The following is a 23,628-nucleotide window of genomic DNA, read 5'->3' on the forward strand; positions in this document are numbered from 1 at the left end:
TTGAATAAGGTACACCTGTTTTTCTTAGCCACTAGCACACAAGGACGCAACATTGCTAGTCCAGTGCTCGACCGACCTTAAAGCGGACAGTCAGACCCTTGCGCACTGTTAAGCGGCAGGAACCTTCAGTGATACGTCGGAGAACGAGCGAATGACCTTACTGTAGCTAAAATTTCTTGTTTACTTCCGACGTTATAGAGATACAGTATTATTTTTGTGCAAATAAATACTTGTGTACCGTAAATTTTAAGCTAATCGCCTCATTTGGCATTTCCGTTTAATTACAATTATTTACTGTACTTTGTGAACGTTGGAAAGGTATGATACAATTGAAATACCATTAGTATACCTGGTTTTATCAGTGAAAATGGTCCATTTATAATTTAGGTTTTTAATCTTTGATTTCTTTGTCACTTTTTTTCCCCCTTCCAAGGAGCATATTCGGAAACAGCAAAAGAATGCTTCGTAACGTGTATGTATGTTGGGGGAATGGAGAGGGGTAGAGACAGACAGAGGCTTGTAGTCTGGCTTGCTCGGCGCCATTCAACGTACTGGAAAGAGATTGCAACATGAAGTCCCCCCATTCCTCTCTCTTCTCAAAATAGTAACTTCTTGAATCATTTGATATAGTTATCTTTTCATTTCCCGAGCTTTCTACGTTCGTTCGATATCGAGCTAATAGAGAAGAAAAGAAAAAATCAAAAATAAGATCCGCATTATTTTAATAATGCATGGGAAATAACTTTCCAGCCTGTTTTCTTACCAAGAATAGAATGGGATAATTAATTCATATGGTGGATGGCTATCAAACTTGCATCATCTGGTTCACATTTTTAGTGTGACATTTAAATTTACTGAAAGATTCCTAATTATGAACATGTCTAATAACGGTGAGAACTTAAATTCTGAACTGTGGTAGAAAGTGGTTACATACTTGATGTAAATTTTTTCAAGGAGAAAAAAAAAAGTTATAAACTTTTAAATATGTCATATCTGGAATAATTGTGGCAAAAACATGTTATATCACGACTACTTCAAAGAGAACCTTGCAAGCTGATTTTTATACTTAGGGTTAAATAATTTCAGACTTTTTTTATCACAAAATTCGTCAAAAAAATTAATTTTTGCATCAGGCAATTCGTATTTTTTTGTGTTCTTTAGTAGTTCATGAACACTCATAAAGAAAACTTATGAAGAGGAAACATTCGTGTAGCTAATATCTTAGGATGGCTGAAACATTTCAAAGATGAAACAGACGATTCTGATGAGCCTACAAGTGGAAGACTAAGAATAGTTACAACCTCTAATGAACTTATCCAGAAGAATAGTTTCTTTTCATACAGAACCAAATACATTTTTTAAACGAGTTGTCTTAGGTCTGTAGCTAAAGAAATTGAAATTTTTTGTTAAAAAATGATACTTTTGTAAGGTCAGATTCTAAAATTGTTTTCCTCTCCGTATCTGTATCTACTAGCAATACGGATACTACAGGGTGATTCAAAATTCGTCCAACTCAAATATCAGTAATTAAAATTTTATTTTTTATTAACTTATTAATTTTTTTTTGCCATTAGATTATGTAATCAAATGATTATAAAAAACGATAAATGAAAATGTATATACAGTACTTGGCTTTAAGGTTCACATACTATTTTGAACAAAAGTGTGCGACTGAAAACACTACTTCAGACAAGGAATATGTCATGATGGCTTCGCCACTAACAAACCGATAGGGATGAGTTTACGTAAGTGTAATCTGACAACCATCGTTCTGCTTGCGGAGGCATACGGTGTTGTTGCCACCGATGTGTTTTTTTTTTTTTTTTTTTTTTTTTAAACGCGCATTGCATATGTTTACCAAAATGAGAAAGTTTAGTTTTTTCATTTCGGTTTGCGTAAATTTGCGGTCACTCTATATAAGCAGAGAACCTGATGCTGATGAATTTGAGATGTTAATTCATCGCGAAAACGATGACAAGGAGGAATATATAATATGAGGTGATATAGAAATGACATCTCCCAGGTTCAGGGGATTCCAGAAGTTTTTAAATTACTCTTGAAGCTTCTCCTTTCGATTTTTACAAAGCCTATACAAACTTGTACATACTTCTACACGTCCTTCCTCAAATTCATTTCTCGTTACTGGACAAATCAATCGTTAAGTTCCTGGCTACTAAGCATTCGCTCGCAAGAGTAGCATAGCGGTCACGAACACTTCCCTTCCACATCACGTGGAAAAGGCTTCAGTTCTTTTGCTCCTAGATTCAGAAGCAAAACTATAAATTTTTACCCGGTCTCTCACGATCTTTTAAAAACCAAAGGCAAGAGGTCGCCCCCCCACTTCTCAGTGGCGAACCTGACGTTGTGCGGTGGTTGTGATTCACTCTTTCATTACCTTCCTCCTTGATTGCTCAACGCGCTTCTTACTGATGACAAGGGTTATGCCAAATGGATCTTTTTCAATAGTTCTGCAAGCGGGGAGGGGAGAGTGCCCTTTCTGGCCTCCTTTTTACTACTGTCATTAGCTTTCGCTATTTATAGTCTAAAAACTGGACATGCTGATGAATTAAAAATCCTCGCGCCCATCAAAACCAACGCAGATCTACTCCATCACAGAAGTCAGTTGCGCATTTAATGTATCTTAAACGATTCGGTCTTGGTATTAATCCACCAAAATCAGAGTACTTGTTCTTCTCCCTAAAGAAAGTCCGGACAAATCCCACCTACCCTGGGAGAAGCCTTCACTGCAGTCCTAATCGTTCTCCCAGGTTGTCTTCAATATCAAGCTGAAATTCATTCATCACATCGACAAACTGATCTCAGGCGAGGGTAGCATGGTTTTTCATCCAGAAAACAGAACATACGCAGTTTACAGATATAATATATATACGGCGCAGTATGACTAAGTTGCCGATGCGCCTTAAACCCAACAACAATATCGACAAACTTCTCGATCATTTTGCATGCCTTAAGTGAAGAATAAAGTAGCAGCTATGTCATGTCTCGGGTAAGCATAACAGTGAAATATGTGAACTGTGTCGTTTACTCACCTCACTACTGCTTTATGCCGCGGAGATCGGGGCATCCGCAACGCCAGCGACAATCAAAAGAATTTTTGCAATAGGGTTCTGACTCCTCAAGTGCATAATCCACAAACACAGGATCCAATTCTAGTTCCAAAACGCACCGAGAGTTCTGGTCCTCGATATCTCTCCTCTTCCACAGAAGAAAAAGTGGCCCTTCATCACTATTAGATGTTGATCAACCTTATTACACCTTCATTCTGTCATCTGTAGCTGGAGACCAACTCCAACAATCTATTCTTACTCTATCTACTCTCGCTTGTAATTAAATGAAAGCTGGATTAGAGAGACCAAATAAATAAATTTTCCGTTTATAATCTGGGACGACCACAAGACAGAGACTACAAGAAACATTACCGTATTTAGCAGTCATGCGGACTCGAACTACTGTCACTCAAGCGTGTGCACGTCTCAATCACTCGGCTTCAGCGGAAAACGTTCAGGTGTCGAGAATTGATGCTGACCTAATGAAATGTGCAACTAACTGACCTTATATAAAATATATAGTAAGGTTCAACCAGCCGTATAACCGTCATTTATTCGTCGTTGATGACTGCATGCCAGCTACTACTGCCCCACCATAACCAGTCTGACCCTACAGAGAGCCCTGAGATTAGGTATTTTAATATCGCCACTGCAATGAGATAACGCTGCCGCCAGAAATTATCCCCGTTCCCAGCTGTCTGGGCATCATCAGAGTGATCTTACTAATAATCAGTGATACGTCATTGACGACCTCAAAAAGTGTGCAGAACAGAAGTCTTATGCCATAGGCAGCATAACCGTTCTGCCTTGAAATATTTTTCTGTAATGCCCACACCGAATCCAAGTCATGAACTCTGCTGGACACTCCCCTCTCCTTGGAATCCTTGGAAATCTATGTATCTTGATGTTTAGCCAGTCTCTTTCTCATATAGCAAGCCGGTCTGAAGCATTAGCTCTCTCTCTCTCTCTCTGTTTTTTTTTTTTTTTTTTTTTAAGCTCAGTAGTAGAGCGCTAGCTTCGCGTGCGAGAAGTCGCGGGTTCAAACAACATTTTCAATTTCAGGTCACCTGGGCAAGTAGCTTACACATCCATTTTTCTTTATCTGAATATATTGTGTGTTAAGATCCAAAACAATAGGTCTTAGTCGTCTCAGGCATGGCCTTTTCTCCCCGAAACTTGGACTTTTTTCGTCCGGCAAACAGCAAATCGACTTCAGAGCACGTGTAATTACAAACATACAAAGGGTACTAGGAAAGTTTTGCAATACAGCGTTGTTTATTTAATTTTTTCAAAGTAATTTCCTCTACATTCAATACACCTCTCCATCCTCCGAAACCAATCTTTAAACCAGTTCTGCCAAGTTTCACTAGGGAGTAAACACACTCGTTGTCCCAAGCCCGTAGAAGGTCCTCATCACTGGAAAACCGCCTCCCTTTTAGCTTCATTTTCACATGCAGGAACAGTGCAAAGTCGCAGGGAGCAAGGTCTGGACTGTAGGGAGGGTGCTCGAGAAGTTTCAGTCCTGTCGTGGTCAAATATTCGGTGCAGGCTTTGGCGCGGTGACTGGAGCATTATCGTGATGGAGGTACCAGGTGTCCATTCCTGACTTTGGCCGCAGGTTCTTCATAGATCCAATGACTTTAGGCAGGCATTGTTCAGTATACCACTTAGCTGTGACTGTCTTCTGCTTGTCCAAAACGACACGTTCCACAATTCCACTCGATTTGAAAAATACAGCTATCATTTTCTTCTTTACAGATCGGGATTTTCTGACAATTACGGGTGTGTCGTCATCATCAAAGACCCAAACTTTGTTTTGAGCCTTGGTCGGCAGATCGTAATAGTACAGCCAAGTCTCGTCACCTGTCACGATGTTGTTCACATACCGAGATTGTCCCTTATCAAACTTTTTTAACATCTCCCGGCACCAAGTCACACGTCGTGTCATCTGCTCTTCAGTCAGTTGATGCGGCACCCAGAGAGAACAAAGTTTCTTCACGTGCAAATGATCTTGCAGAATCGAACGAATTGCTGGTGCATTCAGGCCCAAAGTATCCTCTATCTGTTGGTACGTCACTCGCCTGTTTTCATCAAGCATTTTCCTCACAGCAGTAACGTTTTCCTCCGTAACTGACGTTCGTGGCCTTCCCGGCCTCTCAGAATCCTCCAGAGTGAAATTTCCCCTTTGGAATTCTCTATACCACCTGAATATCGTTGTACGATGTGGACAATCATCATCTAGTGTAAGAGTCATTTCTTCTAAGCACTGGTCTATGGTTAAACCATGCACGAAATTATACCGCAAAACTGTCCTTATCTCATTTCGTGACCACGATGCCATCGCAAGCACTTTACACTCTCACTACTAATGAATAACTGAGCCCATCGACTTGGCGCGGCGGCTACTATGCACGTATGAACATGTCTCAACATGCAGCAACAAGCAGCTTCCTGTGATTCATTGTTGCGTCATATTGCAAAACTTTCCTAGTACCCTTTGTATTATATACGGCGCGACATGGCCTAAGTTTCTAATGCCCACAACAACATTAAGCTGCAAAGCACTGAGGCTATGAAGCGTCAGTATATTATGTCTGTAATGCGCGTGTATTCTGTGGTTAGTTTACCTGTTTGCTGGACAAAAAATTCGAGTGTCTGAGAGATAAAACCGTGTTACTCTTCCTTAAGACGAACTAACTTAGCAGTGTTGTGAGAGAAAAAAAGCCCATAAAAATTCCTCACGTCATTGACTGGATTCGAACCCAGATCTTTTCTATCTGGTGTGGGGAGGATGATGAGTAAATCCACTGTGCTACCCGCTAGGGCTGTTTGTGTTGTGATCGGGATTTCCTGTTTGCTGGACTAAAAAATCTGAGTTTCTGGGATGAAAAAACACACCTCTGTTGTCCGATATCGACCAACCCTGCTACATGAAAAGGGCCGATAAAAGTTCTGCACGTCATAGACGGAATTTTAATCTAGACCTTTCTACATGGTGTGGGTGGGCGGTAATCTGATTTGACCAAATTCAGATTAAAATAATTTTTTACCGGAGCTTGCCGCCCACATCTGTATGGTAACTTAAATTGTATGTGTTCACAAGCCGATTTACATATTGTGCCGGCTGAGGAACCTGGAATAGCTCACGCGGGAAAACCCTATTCCTTCCGCCTCAGATAGGCTTACAACATCCTTGAATGAAGAGCCACCTTTGGATGGCAAGTGGCAACTTACTGCATTGTTCGACAATTCGCTGCCCGTAGGCGAATTTCATAAAATCATTTTCGTTATGAGATTTTATAATTGTATTGTTCTCTGGTTCCTGTCTCATCTACGAGGAACAGACCTTCCTCATCCATTTTACTGAACAGCTTCATTGCCTTATACATCTCAGTCAGAGCTCTTCTTATAAGGAAATTAGACAGTTATTGTCAGATTTGTTCACACATTCTTAGCCCTTCTTCATATGTGCTTCGATTTGCACTCATCACTAATCTGGTCGCTCTCCTCTGCAGAAGATCCAAAATGTCTTTTTTAGGTGCGTCTCCATGCCTGAATATAGTATTCTAATTGCAGGCTATTCATTACCGTGTATGGGGAGTTATTGACGGCCTTCTCCCTATTTTTTTATTATTAAATTTGTTACATTTGCTGTGCAAATGTTAGTTTTAATAATTAAAAGTTTCGCGAGCTGCCGATGCAGGCTACAATTGAGTCATATATGGCTTGAAATGCATATAAAACTATTTTATTTTTCTTATTCTAAGTTTACTACAGTCTGAACAAGAGAATCTTTTATGATTAAGGAAGATGATAGCTTATATTCTAATTTTAGTTCTTATACTATTGACAGTCTAAACTATATTCAAAATATATTCAAAGAAATAAAACTTTGTTTTTTTTCTTTGAATATATTTCGGATTATCTAGGTCAAATCTTATGGTAATGTGTTCAGTTATAGCTAAGCGCAATACACCTTGACCCTTTACTTGTTCTTTTCGCACCCACTTTCATCCTACTCGTACTGCCACATGTTTCCATATAGGAAAGAAGCTCGATACTGTCGTCCCATATGTAAACTGGCTTACTTAAAGCAGGAGCTAAGAAATTGTTCCAAACGATTATTTATTATAATCTTTATTGAGTGTAGCATTTTGTGTAGGAGAGTAAATGCTCTTTGCGCGCTCTCTCAGTGACCTCTGCTGAGAGATATAATACCGGAAGAAGTGTCCATCTCCCAGATATCTGACTGGCATTTGTCATCTCGTGGCTCACATTCACTATATAGTAACACAGTTGCAAAAATAAGTTGAAGAATATTCTTACATCAGAAATCGCTTGATTTTAATTCATTAGGCTACATACATACCATTTATATATGCATACTTACCATTTCATATCCTAAAATATTTATACCAGACTTCCTTCGTTTCTGTTCCATAACCTTGCGTATACCGGACAATTTTCTGTGAAGATTTTTTCCCATAAAGTGGATATTTTCTTGGTTCCATTAAACTGTTTTCCTCCTTTAACTGTTTTTCTCATAAATATTTTTTCTCCATAAAGTGGATATTTTCTTGGTTCCATTAAACTGTTTTCTTCCTTAACTGTTTTCAGTTGGAAATATTTGTTCATTTTCTCTGAACTTATATTTAGAAACTTGTTTATATACATGGCAAAAAGTCATATATGTAACATGTTTTCTGTGAATTGAGTTTCACGAACTAAATCACTGAAACAAAACTCGTTCGGACTAGGAATGGATTTACAAACTTGCAAGCACTAGACAAAAAATATTAGTATAAGGGCAAGATTCCTACAGAGGAGAAGGACGATCATTGGGTACAGGAGAAAATTTTAAAATAATGATGCCTGAAACAAACACTGACTTTATCGGCCATGCTAAATTTTGATTTTGATCTCAAGTTCGCTGTATTTTTTTTTTTTTTTTTTTTTTTTACCATCCTGTATTATTCTTTTCTCTCTAAGTTAATATAAAGGCTAATTTAAATCAATCCATTTCACTCCTGTTTGAGCATCCTAGTGGAAAATGCAACATTTGAAATCATATTAGACTCAATATTTTAAATTTAATTTTGTATTGTATTGTATTGTATTGTAGTACTACATTTCATTATGAGATTATTTCATTTTATTTGAAGTTCTTATTTATCATTGTTTATACACCATTTAATTACTATCACTAATATTAACATGTATTGAATTAACTTATCAGTGTAATCCTATTTTTACTTATGGTAGTATTTAAGTTCGTTACTGTTATATTATATTGTTTATCCAAAGTACATAATAATTTCTTTTTTTGTTATCCACTATTTATAAAATTCAAATAACTAAGTTAATATAAAGGCGAATTTAAATCAATCCATTTCTCTCCTGTTTGAGCGTCCTAGTGGAAAATGTAATATTTGAAATCATATAGACTCAATATTTTAAATTTAATTAATCTCTGTATTGAGTAGATTTGTCGTTCTCCATTATTTAGGTATGTCTAGTTCATTAGTGATTAGAGTAATGCATTGTGACCTTTTGAGGAGTTTTTGATTTCAGGCTAAGGCGTAGAATTCCCCCCCACCACCCCTTCTTTTATCTCACAAAAAACCAGGCCTGACTTAGAACATACCATGAGATTATACCTAAGTTGTCATGTTGCCAATTTAAATATCCCAACGCAATAGATTAATCACGTTAAATGTTTACCTGAAAAGGGACCAACAGAAAGATTTGGTTTTCCACAGACAATTAATTTATGTAGTGTGTTTATACGGCAGTATTCTTAAAAGTCTAACTTTTATACTCCTCTGATCTTATGTCACCGAGTATGAACTGACACACTAATTACAAAATAAAACTTATTTATTTTGTAATTAGTGTGTCAGTTTGAAGGATATGTGCAAATATTTAGTTAATATGGAATGTTTTGTAACTGCCTCTTGCTTTTGCGAAAACGTGAAGGAAGTAGTTATTAAATTTGTCTATGAGAACGGAAAGAGGTCTTATAAAATGGGTTTTCTCAGAAATTAGGTAAGGTTAACAACCCAAAGTGGAACAGAGACATAAAAAAAAAAAAAAAAAAAATCCACCGAACTCTATACCTAAAGTTATTCGACTTTTCCAATATAAGCCAAAATTAGATAAGGTTCAACTCTGTAGTTTGAGCTGACCACCAGTAATGGAACGGTGTTCACTCTCTCTCTCTCTCTTGGATTAATCTTTTGGAAGAGTAAATTTCATCTATTTAGCCTAGTTTCTAAAAAAGAAAAAGCAGGTTTCCAGAGACCACTGTGAGTGTTCCCTTAATGAGTTTTGTGCTTAAAATATAATTCAAACCAAGTTCACAATAAGATATATTTTAAAATAGAATAAAAACACCCTCTCCATCTTATTTCAATAAACTATATTGAAATAAGATGGACGTCATTCAGTAATAAGCAGCAGCCATTTAGAACAAGTTGATCTGTATAGTCCGATACAGACCACATATACGGTGTATGAGCGAATACTAGGATATTTTGATTGACGTATTTTTATTGTTATCCATCATTTTGAAACAGTATGGCCGCCACTCAGATTGTAAGCATCACCCACCAATTTAAGCTCTTTTATTTGTAAGTTCGTTAAAACAAAATTTACAGTATACATTTATGAAGTAGGTTTTGGATATTCTGGTAAGGATATTTCTTTTTCGATTTTCCATTGCTCAATACGTTGAAACAATTGTAAAGAACACTCGATTCCTCTGTCTCTAGTCATATCACTTTTCATCTGTGTACTGTAATTAAGTTGATCTGGAGCGCCTTTCAATTGATGTCTTAAAATTAGTACATATTACATTTTGGTGCGTTAGCATATATGCATAATGTGCCTGTTATCTTCACACGTCCGTCGATCTGTCTGCATATAATAACTTGACTAGGCGCATTATGGCCTTAGCTGCCAATGGGCCATTAAAAACCAAATCAATCATATAATAATTCGATTCCAAGTGGATAGACTTTCATAAAATTTTATCTCTTTTGGAAAGATTTATCGAGCCATCCCAAATTTCATTAAAGTCGGACCAATAGAAATGCTGCAATTATTCCTTCTTTTTTTTTCCCCCGTACATATCTCTTAGGCTATACATCTACTTTATATTGTAGATAAAGCACTGGATATTGCGTTTATTGCCGTGCACCGATTGGAGGAATGAATGGACAATATGGCGGATCCTTAAGAAGGAAATGTTCTTCTTTCGCGCATAAAAGTCGTTGCTTTTTTGCTCGTTTTTTGTTATCAATTTACCAAATATATAAATCACGAATTATTATTATTTGCTTATTATATTAATCACAGCGAAACGCCAAATACGTGTTATATTTCCATTGTTATTAAATTCCAGGAAGAAATAAATAAGCTATATTAAAAAAAAAAAGCATTGACAATAAGGTATATTTTAAAATAGAATAAAAACACCCGTCCATCTTATTTCAATATAGCTTACTGAAATAAGATGGACATCATTCAGTAATAAGCAGCACCCATTTAGAACAGTTGATCTGTATAGTCCGATACAGACCAATACTAAGATATTTTGATTGTTACTACGATTGTTTAATTTATTAAATGCAGAGACTGAAATAAGTGTTCATTCACGCTTCGTTGATTACAAAGTATTACAAAACGTATAATAATTAATTCTTAACAAGATTAGTTATTTATTTTTCACTTCTGTTAATCACAAAAAAATAAAAAATAAAAACTGCAATTAATTTTAGAAATAAAATTTTTAACTCATCTCAAATGTAACTCACCGCGTATATTAACTAACTTGTTACATAGTATAATTTCTTGTTTAATTGCTTGTATAATTTCAAGAAGTTACATAATTTCTTGCTTGCACCGACCACGTGAAAATAACTTTGGCTAAGCGAGAGAGTACACACACACACAGTAAAGCATAAAATAGAAACTCACATAAGGCACAAATATTCAGGAGATAACATATATTAAATTTAGCACAAACATGTTATGTTCTTTGTTTGTGCTAAATTTAATATATGTTATCTCCTGAATGTTTTGAATATCTCTGCCTTGTATCAGTTTCCATTTTATGTTTTTCTGTGTGTACTCTCTCGCTTAGTAAAGTTCTTTTCACGTGATCGGTACAAGCAAGAAATTATACTGTATCCAACTCCCGACCTCACAGGATTCTTCAGTAAATCAACTTGTTATTCTAAAGTGGTATTTGTGGGCTCCCTTTATATGGGACCCCTGATTTCTATTGTTCCGAGTTTAATTAATGAATTTGGGAGGGTTGGACAAATTTTTATAAATCAGCCAAATACAAAATTTCTTGAAAGCAATCTACTGGAAATCGCGTATTACAGACGGACAAGAAATAATAATTGCCAGATTTCTATTGCTCCGATTTTAATGAAATTTGGGACGGCTCGACAAATCTTTCTGGAAGAGCCAGATATAAAATTTTATGAAAATCCGTCCACTAGGAGTCGAATTATTACATGAGGACAGTTTGTTTGTTTTAGTTAGTTGTTGGCGCATCGGCTTCTCTGGCCTTAATGCACCTCCCAAGGTTTTTGCAACCTCCACAACCTTTGTGTTGTCAGGCAGGCACTTTACCCACCCGGCTAGCCCGGTCGGCTATGAGGACAGATAAACAGACTTTACGCATATATGCTAACACGCCTAAACACGAAGATAATTTATGAACCATATCGTGACCACTAAATTAACCACTTACAGAACGGCATGTTAAAAGTTTGCATTTTGTGTCTAACTTTGTCACACCGAATTCTATGCTAAAATTCACCAAATTGTTGTACCCAGCAATTGTCTTTCTCCAGGTTGTTTCACATACAGCGAAATGTCATGCACCAAATCGTCTCATACATGAAACTGTAATGCACTGAATTAACATGGACCCTGTGTTACCGAATGATTCCAAATTTGCCCGTACAATTTCAGAAAGGGTCCCCCTTCACCCCGGATACGCGATACATTCACCAGCTGGCCAGAACAGTTTGAATCTTCATTGATTGTTACCATTTATGGCTTCCAATACGTCTGTATCGACAGTTATGAACAATAACAATTAAGATAAAAAAAAAAAAAAAAAAAAAACTTCTGGCCAGCTGGTGAATGTTTCGCGTATCCGTGGGAAATTGAATTTTGAATCATCCGGTAACACAGCGTATGGATCAGGGTTGCCAAATTGCCAAAATGATTTTTAGAGACATGAGCAAAAAAATTTGCGAACAGTCAAACTGTTCGCAAATATTTCTACTTGACCAAATATCAAAACGTCTGTAAAGTTCGACGCCAAAGAGAACTAAAATAAATGAATAAAAGTATTATGAAATTTCCCTGATACTCAGTCGTACGCACCCATCATATAGATGGTGTTACTACTAGAAGTAACGGAAACATAGTGTGAGAGGGAGGGCCGGATTGGGGACTCATCATATGCATTGCGCACCCTAACTTGTCGGATGATCTTGTACTTGGGAATTTTTAAATTACGAATAAGTAACTGCCTTTATTTTTATTCTTGGTACACGGATTACTCAGGCCATAGTGCTCCAGTTCTTTTAATATTCCAGTTCAGCATTTCTAAGCAGGTGGTTTGTTAGAATAATTTGGTAATTAGTGTCTTTTTCACTTTAGTGGTTCGGTAGTTCTTACCATTATTTTAGTTTCCTTCTAATAAAATATTTAAAAAGAAACTGTAATATTTCTGCTGTTTATGAATTGAAAACTTTGTTCAAGACTATGTGTGTGTGTGTGTGTGTGTGTGTGTGTATATATATATATATATATATATATATATATATATTTATTATTTATTTTATTTTTTTTTGAAAACCCCAAATGCGAGATATTTAAAAATCTAATGTGCTTAGAACTGCGCATGGATTGAAGAGAAAAAAAGTTGGTTCTGTGAGTTTGGAATTGAACAGTGAATGGATGCGGTACCCTTTCGAACTGTTTCGGAAGAGAGTGGGAATATTACAGATGCCATTTCAGAAGGACAGCACCCATGGAGGCGTGTGTCGAAAAGGCAAGCAACAGAAATTGAACGTCTATTAAACAGGGAGTGGAGAGGCTTCGGTAAGAGATGCGTCATTAATAATCTTATCCTCTTTTGAATAGAATTAAGGAGTTTGAGAGAGGTTTTGGGGCCACTGTCCTAGATGTGAGAATAATATTCCTATATAAAATGGATTTGAGATTTGTACAGAAGAGTAGTTGTTTAGAATAAAAATAACGCCGAAAAAGAAAAACGTTTTTTTTTTTTTTTTTTTTTTAATCAGAGAAAGAATCATTTTTGATGTACTTATGCCAAGAGAGAGAAGATATCAGGGCAATCCCTAACAGAGATATATGACCTTGTCTAAGAATCTTGAGTATCATCAAAGATGAATATAGTAATATTATACGTTTCCTTTACGAGAAATAAAGTTAACTAAGTTTTCTTTGTCCCATTGGAGAATGGGACAAAGAAAACTTAGTCCCATTGGAGAAATTACCTGGAAACTGACATCTAGGGAATTCTTCAAATAGGCCTCTGGGGTTGGGTATACTCATACTGTGATGTTTAGTGTTTTCCACCAACCATGGAATAAAACGAAAGAAGAAACCAAAATTTTTAAAATATTTAATATTTACAATAAATTATGTAAATAATTTATTGTAAATATTAAATATTTTAAAAATTTTGGTTTCTTCTTTCGTTTTATTCCATGGTTGGTGGAAAACACTAAACATCACAGTATCTAGGGAATTGGTGGTGGCAATGACTATTATTGTTCATGAGATTCGCCCTATTTTTATTGAAGAGGCTCGCAAAGAAAAAAAAAAAAGAGAAATATTGCTTTAATTCATACAGTTATTGTTGTTTTGTTTTTACTCGAAAGCAGCTGAGTCGGTTTAATGAAATATAATATAATAGTTTCAGTTAATGAAAGGTTAATAAGTCAGGTACGGCAGATGCACCTGAAAGCGCAAAGCAGCATTAAAGGATGGAAGAGTATATATAAGTTTGTATTAATATATTGAATAAAGTATGCATAGATGGATATGAAAATTACACAGAGTACCAGAATATAAATCCTACATCTAAACTAAATCCTACACAATATTCTACATATTTATATTAACCATATCTTATTCTAACTTGATCCTTATTTTTACCTTAAAAATGACATTGCGTTGGGACTACCTTGTCCATACTGTATTAGAAAGTGCTAATTATATTTTTGTTGCTTTTTGTCCTTTCACCTTTCTTCTGCTACAAGTATAGTAACGCAGTTCCTGATACATGGTCAGGTGTAGTCCCCTGATTAAATTACCTGATCATGTATCAATATTTGCTTCAGCTGACATCAGATTCTGCACATTTGCCTTACCTATATTCGACCATTATCCAAATATGTTTCCCCTCACATCTGATGACAGCTGTACCACTTTTTATTTTATTTGTATTTTACTGCACTAATTTTACTTTACAGTTCACCCACCTTCTATTGGCTGTGTAATTCAGCCCATAATTTTCTTAATTTATTATAACTTTTAGGATATTAACATTCTTTCGCCTTTCAAATATCTACTACACTTCCTTTTCTACTATCCTCACCCTTCTAGTTTCTGGCACTCTGTGTAATTTTCACATCCATTTATGCATACTTTATTCAATATATTAATACAAACTTATATATACTGTATATAAGTTTCTAGGTGTGGAGAGACCGTGAAAGTCTTCAATTCAGACATAAAAAAACGTAATGACCGTGCAATTTAAGTCCTTTTCACAATATGTGCAAGGAGAGCTTTCGTTACCATTGTGCTACTGTGATTATCATCTACAACTGTCTTCACGAGCTTATTTCCATTTTATGCAAACTGAGAAACTTTGAACAACACTCACGGGAGAAAACTTCACTTCCCCCGCCAGAGATCAGCTAATCACATCCCCGATTAAAAAGGGTTTTAAGAATTCTTAGTCTTTGAGAGGCTGACCCAGAACTCTCCTAGTGACAAGTGGCAAAACTATTAAGTATAAATGGGCCTGTTGTACTGGGATCCATGGTACAATGAAATAAGATAAGTGTAAATCCATTAAATATCTTTAAAGATATTTACTGGATTTACACTTATCTTATTTCAAAACTATTATGTTGTTACAGAAGACCCTACGTGTCCATTAATGTGTGTGTGTGCTGTGTATTAAACACCAAAGCAACTAAGGCTGTAAGCACCAGAATGTTATTTCTGTGAATAACTGTATTCTGAGGTCGATTTGCCTGTTTGCTGAACGAAAAACCCGAGCTAGTCCTAATAAACGAATTACACAGTAAAATAGTTAAGAAGAGTCGGATTTAGTAAATTATTTTACAAAGCGTTTGCACGGACAACGACAGAAGTTATGATCAGATAAAATTGTAGCGAAAAATATAGGAACGGTGCAATACTTTCTTTCAGTCATTGAAACAAATCATCCAAATTTGACGCAATGTTTTAATGGAAACACATGCTTTAAGTACTGTATTCAGAAAGTAGGACAAGTTTAAAGCGCAGTGTCCGGATGTTTCAGATTTTTAACCAACTCTAGGCCTTATTAATGTCGGAACCTAGCCTCTTTTAGCCACTGTTACTATTGACTCAAATTTAATAGCAATGTACTGTTACTATATAATAGTTATTGAATTATAGTTAATTTCGAAGTTTTGCTTAAGAATTATTATTATTTTATGGTTGGGGTAATGTTCACGTTCAGCTTGAAGTCAAGGGATACTATTTCATTAAAATAAAACATTGCTTATTGAGATTAATCTGCTTTTATGTAGATTGCTAATTGTTTTCAATTAGCAGTTTATTAGGGTAGACTATTTTTCTCCCTCAGCAGGGGGAAAAATAGTCTACTCATGCTTATTATGTTAATCCTGATGTAACATTCACAACTGATCTCTGGTATTCAAAAACCAGTTCTAAACTAACAAGAGAAAAACAAATCTCACGATTAAACGTACTCTATGCGAAGAATGTTATCAGCTTTGATCTTGTGCACACAGTGATTTTCTTTCAGAGAGACTTGTTTTTATTTATTTATTTTTATTTTATTTATTTTTTTTTCTGCTCTGATAACATTCTTGCTGGTAAGACAAAATAAATTCTCTGAATTCGAGTTTATTCTAGACAAAATGGACTTTCTATTGAGAACCGCTGGTGATTTCACATTGAGCAGGTTAAATTCTTTGTACTTTAGTTAAGAAGACAAATGTAGATCAGATGACGCCATAGAAGCACGCAACGCGAGAGCTTGGGGGTGGGTTTTTATCTCGTATATCACATGTCAGCACGTTCTGGTTGACACTAGTAGCGAAGACGGAGTTCACTTGGGGTTCTTTCTGAGAAAGAGTTGACTGGATGTGGTCGTCGACCCTGCCGAGGGGAGACCGTGCAGCGAGAACCAGTTAGACCAGGGACTACCGGGTAACCGGGTCATTGGGGGGTATCCCGGAATACCTGTACTTTCGCTAACGATGAGTTGTTTACCTCAGAAAAAAAAATAAATAAATAAAAAAGCATTAGCATCATTCAGCGTGAAATAATCACCTTCGTTTGGTCAACCACCGCCTCATGTGCAAGAGAGCGGTGGGGATGTAATAAGGTGGGCCGGAATTGCGCTGCTATTAAATAACCGAAGTTAGGACATCCATTTGGATGCAAGTTTGGGGTTTGTAGGAAGAACATATAGTTGCCCTGTGGCAGTACACTGACGGAAAGGAGAAGGGGGGTGTAATTCCTGTTTAGTTTGCAGGCAGGAAACTCCTAATATAGCGATTTTAGGCGCTGACTGCGGAATGGCTGGCGTGCAAAAACTGGACTTACAAGTCTTATGCCAACCAACTAGTTGTTCTACACTTGGCAGCTGTTTAGGAACGCTTCTTGTCACGTGATTCGGCGTTCCATCAGCTGCCGCTGGCTGGCGTCCCTGAACCCATGGCAGGTGGGGGTTGCCGTAGTGTGGACCAGAAGGCTTGTCGTCCCTGGCAGGGCCTCGCATGCCAGCAGGGCGGGAACGTAGGCTTCCTGGCGCCACTGTTCGTTCATCGGGGAAACAGAGTGCCAGGATACAGCGGATGAGGGGGGGAGAGCAGAGAGAGAGAGAGAGAGAGAGAGAGAGAGAAGTTAAGTGACACTGCGCTGCATTGAGGCCAAACAACATGGCAAAGCACGTGCCCTGGGTTACACAGGATGGAGACTAACGGGTGAAGAGAACGACAGTCTGAGACAGCGAAATATTTCAGTAACGTGCCTAGAATTGAGAGAGCTATAAACCTTTGTTTCAGTTGACCTTTTCGTCGACTTTTGTGATCTGTTTTTGATATACGAAGAAATTATCATTTATTGTTACATTACTGTAGTAAAAAATTACTTTTTATGCCCGACTTGGATAAATGATTTTATAGTTCCTTTACCCTTGCTTTACCCATAAGATAAAAGTATGACGATAGGAATGGAATGTTCCCGAGTAACCGCTGCTGCTTGTCCATTTGATCGATTGCGAAAATGAATAGAAAGCGAAGTCATTAAACAAATCATTTCTTCAAAAACAATTCCAAACGAGTTCCTTATTCAGCTGTATGCAGCTAGGATTTCAATTTAGAAATTTCTTTCTTCGTTTAAGGAAAAATTAAACTAGCTAAATATATAATAATATAAAGAAATTCCAAAGTTTAATTCCAGGGATTCACCATTACATGTTGACCGAAAATAATATATGTGAATTCGTTTAGCTTACTGCGAGACTGATTACTGTGACTATTTGCTCCTTTCAGTGGAATTTAATCCGCCATACGTGTAAATCATAGATACCCCTGGATCTGAAGATAACGAAGGTTCTATAAACTTTAAAATTGATGGGAGATTTATTACTCAGAACGAATTCGTATTTGGACATTTCCTAAATATCTGCAGCTCAGATCTTCAAGAAAAAATGTTTTTTTGTTTCTTTCTTTTTTCTTTATTTGAACACAGAATAGTGACTAAGCTGTTGATAAGACTTAGGGACCGCGGTTAAGCTGTGCGTCAGCAATAAAACAGGGAGATTAACGTTAGACTTCGCTTGTTCAAAGTACAGCTGACTATTTGTCCAATCAGTCCGAAGTGTTATCACTGCCATTTTTATATATGTATATTTAATTGTTGTCATTTTTATTTTTCCAATGACACGCTCACTAGTAGCTTCAGATCCTCTTACTATATTAGCCGCTAAATGCAAGCTAAATGAATTAGTGTTTAGCAGAAAGGAAACAATGAGTTGTTTAGCGAGTGATGGAAGTATTTTAATGTGTTAATTGTTATGTGGATCCGCCATTACATGTTGACTGATACAAGCGATTAAAACTGACAACATGGAAATAATTACTTCTGGAAGTGGAACAAAACGTTTTCCTTTTCAGCATTGTTCCTTTTGTGACTTGAGCATCGCAGTATTGAGCGAATAAGTTCAAACAGATTACTAGAACAGAAAAGCGAAGTGTTTGATGCTCGTTGCCCATTAAATCTGGTTTGTGTTTAGATTGAAAAATGGAACCAGTCGGTTTAAGATATAATTGGCTACTGGAATATTGTTACGTAACTGTGTACATGTTTTGGAAAATTAGCTTCCTTCTGCGTTAGCAGCACCACATTACATAATTAAAATAATAAATATTCCGCGCTGATTGTCCCGGTTAGGGGTCAGCGACATGGATGGAACGTTTGTTTTTCCTCCATGTTGATATGATTTTTACATACAGGCCTGATGCTCTTGGTTTTATTTTGGTGTTTCCTTCACCCAACGTCAATGCAAACGTTTATCGTATTTAGTCGTCACGGACTTGAACCCCAGTCCACTCAAAGAGCGCGTGCTACTGCACTCGCGCTCCTGACCACGCGGCTAAGTCGTAGCCACCACATTGCATCATTATTTACTTCAAAATGTTAGCTTTATTGATTATTACCAAAACCGCTAACGCAAAGAGCTGTGTCAATATCTGCGGTTCATGTCCTTTAGAAACAACCACATGTAAACTAGACTTTAACCGTGCCAATACCTGTGTGCATGATAATCATATTAATGAGTAGGTCAATTTTCACATAAATTTGCCCCCTTGTCAGCGAATGTTTCCTGTACACGACAAAGGGAATTGTCACTACTCGAGAACGTGAAGCAGGAGAGACCTTTTAATTATTTAGGCACGAGAATTTTTACATTTAACTTTACTCTTGCCTCTTGGGCAGGTTATTACCAGTACATCACACGGTGGTAAACTTACCGCATTTCTGGGTTTACTGAAACTTGGCACGGAGTTGGCCTTGCATTACCTATCAAATACCTCATGAGGGCACGTTACGCCCGTAGTACAGCTCATACACGTCTTGGCATGGATCCCACAAGGTGTTGCAGGGTGTCTTGTGGTAGTGTCCGTTAATGCCCGCATATTGTCAGATGGATGGTCGTAGCATCGAATGTCCTTTTCCAGTAGGTCCCAAACATTCTCAGTTGGATTGAGATCGGATGAATTGGGACAATGGGTTGCGGACATGTGGACATGTGTTTTTGCAAAGGGCGGCACCTAGAACATCTGTTCAACTCCGCCTCGTATCTCTGTGAAGAACAGTATCAACTACAATTGGGCCAGATGTGTGTGACGTAGGTTTGTGTGTATTATGTGTGTGTTCTGTTGTTGTGTCTGGCCACTTGACTACCCAGAAGCATCAATCACCTGGACAGATGATTCTGGGTACTCGTCCACACCACGGGAAGGTGGGCCAGTCCCAGTAATGCACGTACTGTCTCAAAAGAGACTCTGACCCACATGATGTTGCTAGCAGGTAGGTCAGGATCCTCTGGGGGCCCATTCCAGAGGGGCAGACAAAAAGAAAGAAAAAAAAACCCACCCATGGTGTTGGTAATGTGGAAAAAAAAAAATAAAAATAAATAAATAAATAAAAAATAATAATAATAAATAAAATAAAATCAAAAAATAAATAAATAAATAAAACAAAATAAAAAAAGAAAAGAAAAAGAAAAGAAAAGAAAAAAGAAAAAAATATATATATATAAAAAAAAATTAAAAAAATAATAATAAATAAATAAAAAAAAAAAAATATATATATATATATATATATATATATATATATACAGTATATATAATAAAAGTAAGTGTGGAGTGGCTGACTCCAAACAGAATGCAAGGAGGAGCAGGAGAGGAGGGAAAAAAAAAAAAAAAACACCATTGTCTAATCCACTTCAGGCCCAATGCCAGGAGTGTTGACCACTCTATATGATCTCCTTCGAGAAAAGACTTCCATAGCAAAGTTGTGAAGAGAAAATAGACGTTCAGGGGTTTGGAGTAACTGGTCTAATTGGTTTTCTGATATTGGGATGGTGGTCACTAAATCTTGTCTCAAGTCTTCGTACAGAATACAGTCAAAAAGGAGGTGCCTCCAGTTTTCCTTGGCTCAACAGTAGCACAGGTCAGTCGTGCAGAGGCCTAGTTGGTGCAGTTTTTCATTAAGAGACCCATGTCCAGTAACTAGGAAGGAAGTCTCCATGGTGAGGGAAAGCTAGGATTGGACCAAATTAGAGGATGTGAAGGTTACATCAGGAAGGAATCTTCTAGTAACCACTCCAACCTGGGATGTATCCCATCGGGTCTGCCAGATGTTCACTAACTCGTTGTAGCATCTGGTTTTCTCAGCTTTTGGGTCAGTGTCAAGATCAAGCTCGATGTCAAGGAACTTAGTGGGGATGCTGTTTTTGATTCTAAATACTAGTCCTCTGTAAGCAGCATACAAATCCATAGGAAGAGTTCCAGCTATGACTTGGATGGCTGCTGTAGAAACTGTTCTGCAAACTCTCAGGGTAGCCTGTAACATTGTACGTTGGATGGAACTCAATCTGTTTCTCATCTTGACCAAGCCAACTCGGTGAAACCAGGCACCGGCTGCATATGTGACAATTGGAAGGAAGACTGCTTTATAGTACAGACGAAGTGTCCTCTTGGAAAGGCCCCAGTCATTCCTGGAGATACGAAGAATGGAGCCAGAGAGCTTTTTGACTTTTGATCTGAGATGGGTGAGGTGTGGCAGGAAGCTCAGTTTGTGATCAATTACCACTCCAAGAATGGTAGCTTCAGTAACTATGAGTAGCCGGATTCCAGAGATTTTAACCTGTGGTGGACGCCTGAGATCTAGCTTGTGCTTAAAGAGCATCATTTTGGTTTTACTTGGGTTAATGCGGAGTTTGTTCAATGCTGCCCAGGAGGAGAGATCAGACAGGACCAGATTGGCATTATGTTCAATGGCACTCCTAGATTTTCCAGACAGAATGATGGTAAGGTCATCGGCAAAGGCAACAACTTTGGTGTTCTCAAAAGAACGGGAGAGCCAATTCTGTCGAACCATATTCCACACCACAAGCCCCAAAACCGACCCCTGGGGGCATCCCCGAGAGACAGGCCTGAGGACATGTTGATACTTAGATTTTAGGATCACAGTTCTTTCGGAGAAGTAGCTAAGGAAAAGTTTATATAATTGATGGGAACAGGAGGCAGACCGGAGGCGCTCCAAAGCACTGTCCCACCAGACAGTGTCGAACGCTCCCTCAAAATCGACAAAGATTGCCAATTCAAACTTAGCTTCTGAGTTTTCGATATGTAATACCAGGTCAAAAAGGGCCTCTTCAGAGGAGCGTCCTGGTTTGAAGCCATATTGATGTGGAGAGATTAGATTTTTCGCCTGGAAAAGTGCCGAGACTCTTAGGACCATAAGACGCTCGAGAATTTTCCCAAGATTTGCCAAGAGTGCAATGGGACGGAAGGAGCGAGGATCTGAAGGTGACTTGTGTGGTTTCTTTATCAGGCGCAGAAGAGCAGTTTTCCAGTCCTTGGGAAAGATACCTGGAGGCATTTATTGTACAACAGGAGGAGGTATAGCGGCCTTAGTTTAAACAGACGAAAGATGAAGGTATACTCTATCTGGTCTAGGCCAGGGCATTTGTTTGGGTTTATTTTCTGTAATACTACATTCAGCTCTTCCAGGGGTGAAAGGATCCGTTGTGCTTTCTGTGGCGTAGTTTCGATTTGCTCTTCTGATTGCTGTATGCTCTGGGAGATCCTCAGCAACATCGTCTGGAGGAAACAATCTTGCAAGGATTAGGTTGGCTGAATCAAACCAGTTGGAGGTTTCCTGGGAGTTAGCCTGTACAGTGTTAAAAATTTCAGGGGTGAAGGATTTATCTCTTGTTATTTTATACACTAAACCCCAGGGGTTGGAATTTCCAGTTTCCTTAACAAAGCTCACCCAGGTTGCTTTTTTCCTGGCTGCTATGGCTTTAATATAGTCATTTTTCTTTTGGATGTAGTCACTATAGAGCCGTTCGACTTCTGGGGTGCCACTGGTAGTAGCGTCGTGCTCGCATTGCCAGTCTCCGAAGTCTAGTGAGATCATTGGTCCACCAAGTGGAGACAATAGGTCGGAATATTTTCTTTTTGGCGGATTTATAGGATGCTTTGTGGGACAATGGGTTGACAGATAATTCATTGTCATGTTCCTGAAACCAGTTAGGAACCTTCAGGGCCTTGTGACATGGCGTGTTGTCTTGTTAATAGACGCCGGAGTTGTCTGGGTACACACCGTCATGAAGGGGTGTACTTGGTCCTAACGATAGAAAAGGTAGGCGTTCCCATTGAGCCGTTAACTGTAATCAGCAGACTTGGGGCATACCACGGAGACAATCCCCAACCCATAACACCACCCCTCTGCTGAACACCAACAGTACATTCAGGTGCCATGGCTTCGTGTTGCTTTCTCCAAACGCTAATACTCCTATTAACATGATAGAGTTGGAAACGAGATTCATCAGACAAGGTGACAGACGACGATCACCACGGGCGTCAACCACACGTAGCAGACCTACGTGCAACGTTTTACTTCTGTTGAGACAGTCACGGTACACCTCGTGATACCACAGAACAGGAGGACTTAAACATGTTGGTTGTTGCCGAGATACTTGCTACTGCATGTGCACATGTGTTTTGTAAAGGGCGGCTCCTAGAACATCGGTTCAACTCCTCGTATCTCTGTGAAGAACAGTATCTTTGAAACTGGGCCAGATATGTGAGTAATGTAGGTTTATATGTGTTATGTGTGTGTTCTGTTGTTGTGTCTGGCTGCTTGGCTACCCAGAAGCATCAATCACTGGAGAGATGAATCTGGGTACTCGTCCACACCACAGGTGGACCAGTCCCAATTGTGCTCATAGTGTTTTAATTCTAGACTCTGACCCACCCGATGTTGCCAAAAGGTGGACCAGATTCCTCTGAGGGCCCACTCCGAGGAGGGGGGAAAACCAGTTCCGTGGTGTATTTATAATAAAAAAATAAAAATAAAAAAGGGTTCTTGTGGGGTATTTGAAAAAAAAAAAAAAAGAGAAGAAAAAAATAAATGAAAGGGGAAAAAAAGAGAGAAAAGGTAAAGAAAGAATGGG

General features: G+C 37.9%; 1 protein-coding gene across 1 annotated transcript in view; it reads left to right on the forward strand.

Moving 5' to 3' along the window:
• Positions 1-23,628, forward strand: part of shn (zinc finger protein schnurri) — a 381,381-nt gene that overhangs the window by 58,814 nt on the left and 298,939 nt on the right. The window lies entirely within an intron of this gene.

The sequence above is a fragment of the Mastigoproctus giganteus genome, chromosome 12 (genome assembly GCF_048544385.1).
Source record: "Mastigoproctus giganteus isolate SK-2022 chromosome 12, ASM4854438v1, whole genome shotgun sequence".
NCBI classification, from domain to species: domain Eukaryota; kingdom Metazoa; phylum Arthropoda; class Arachnida; order Uropygi; family Thelyphonidae; genus Mastigoproctus; species Mastigoproctus giganteus.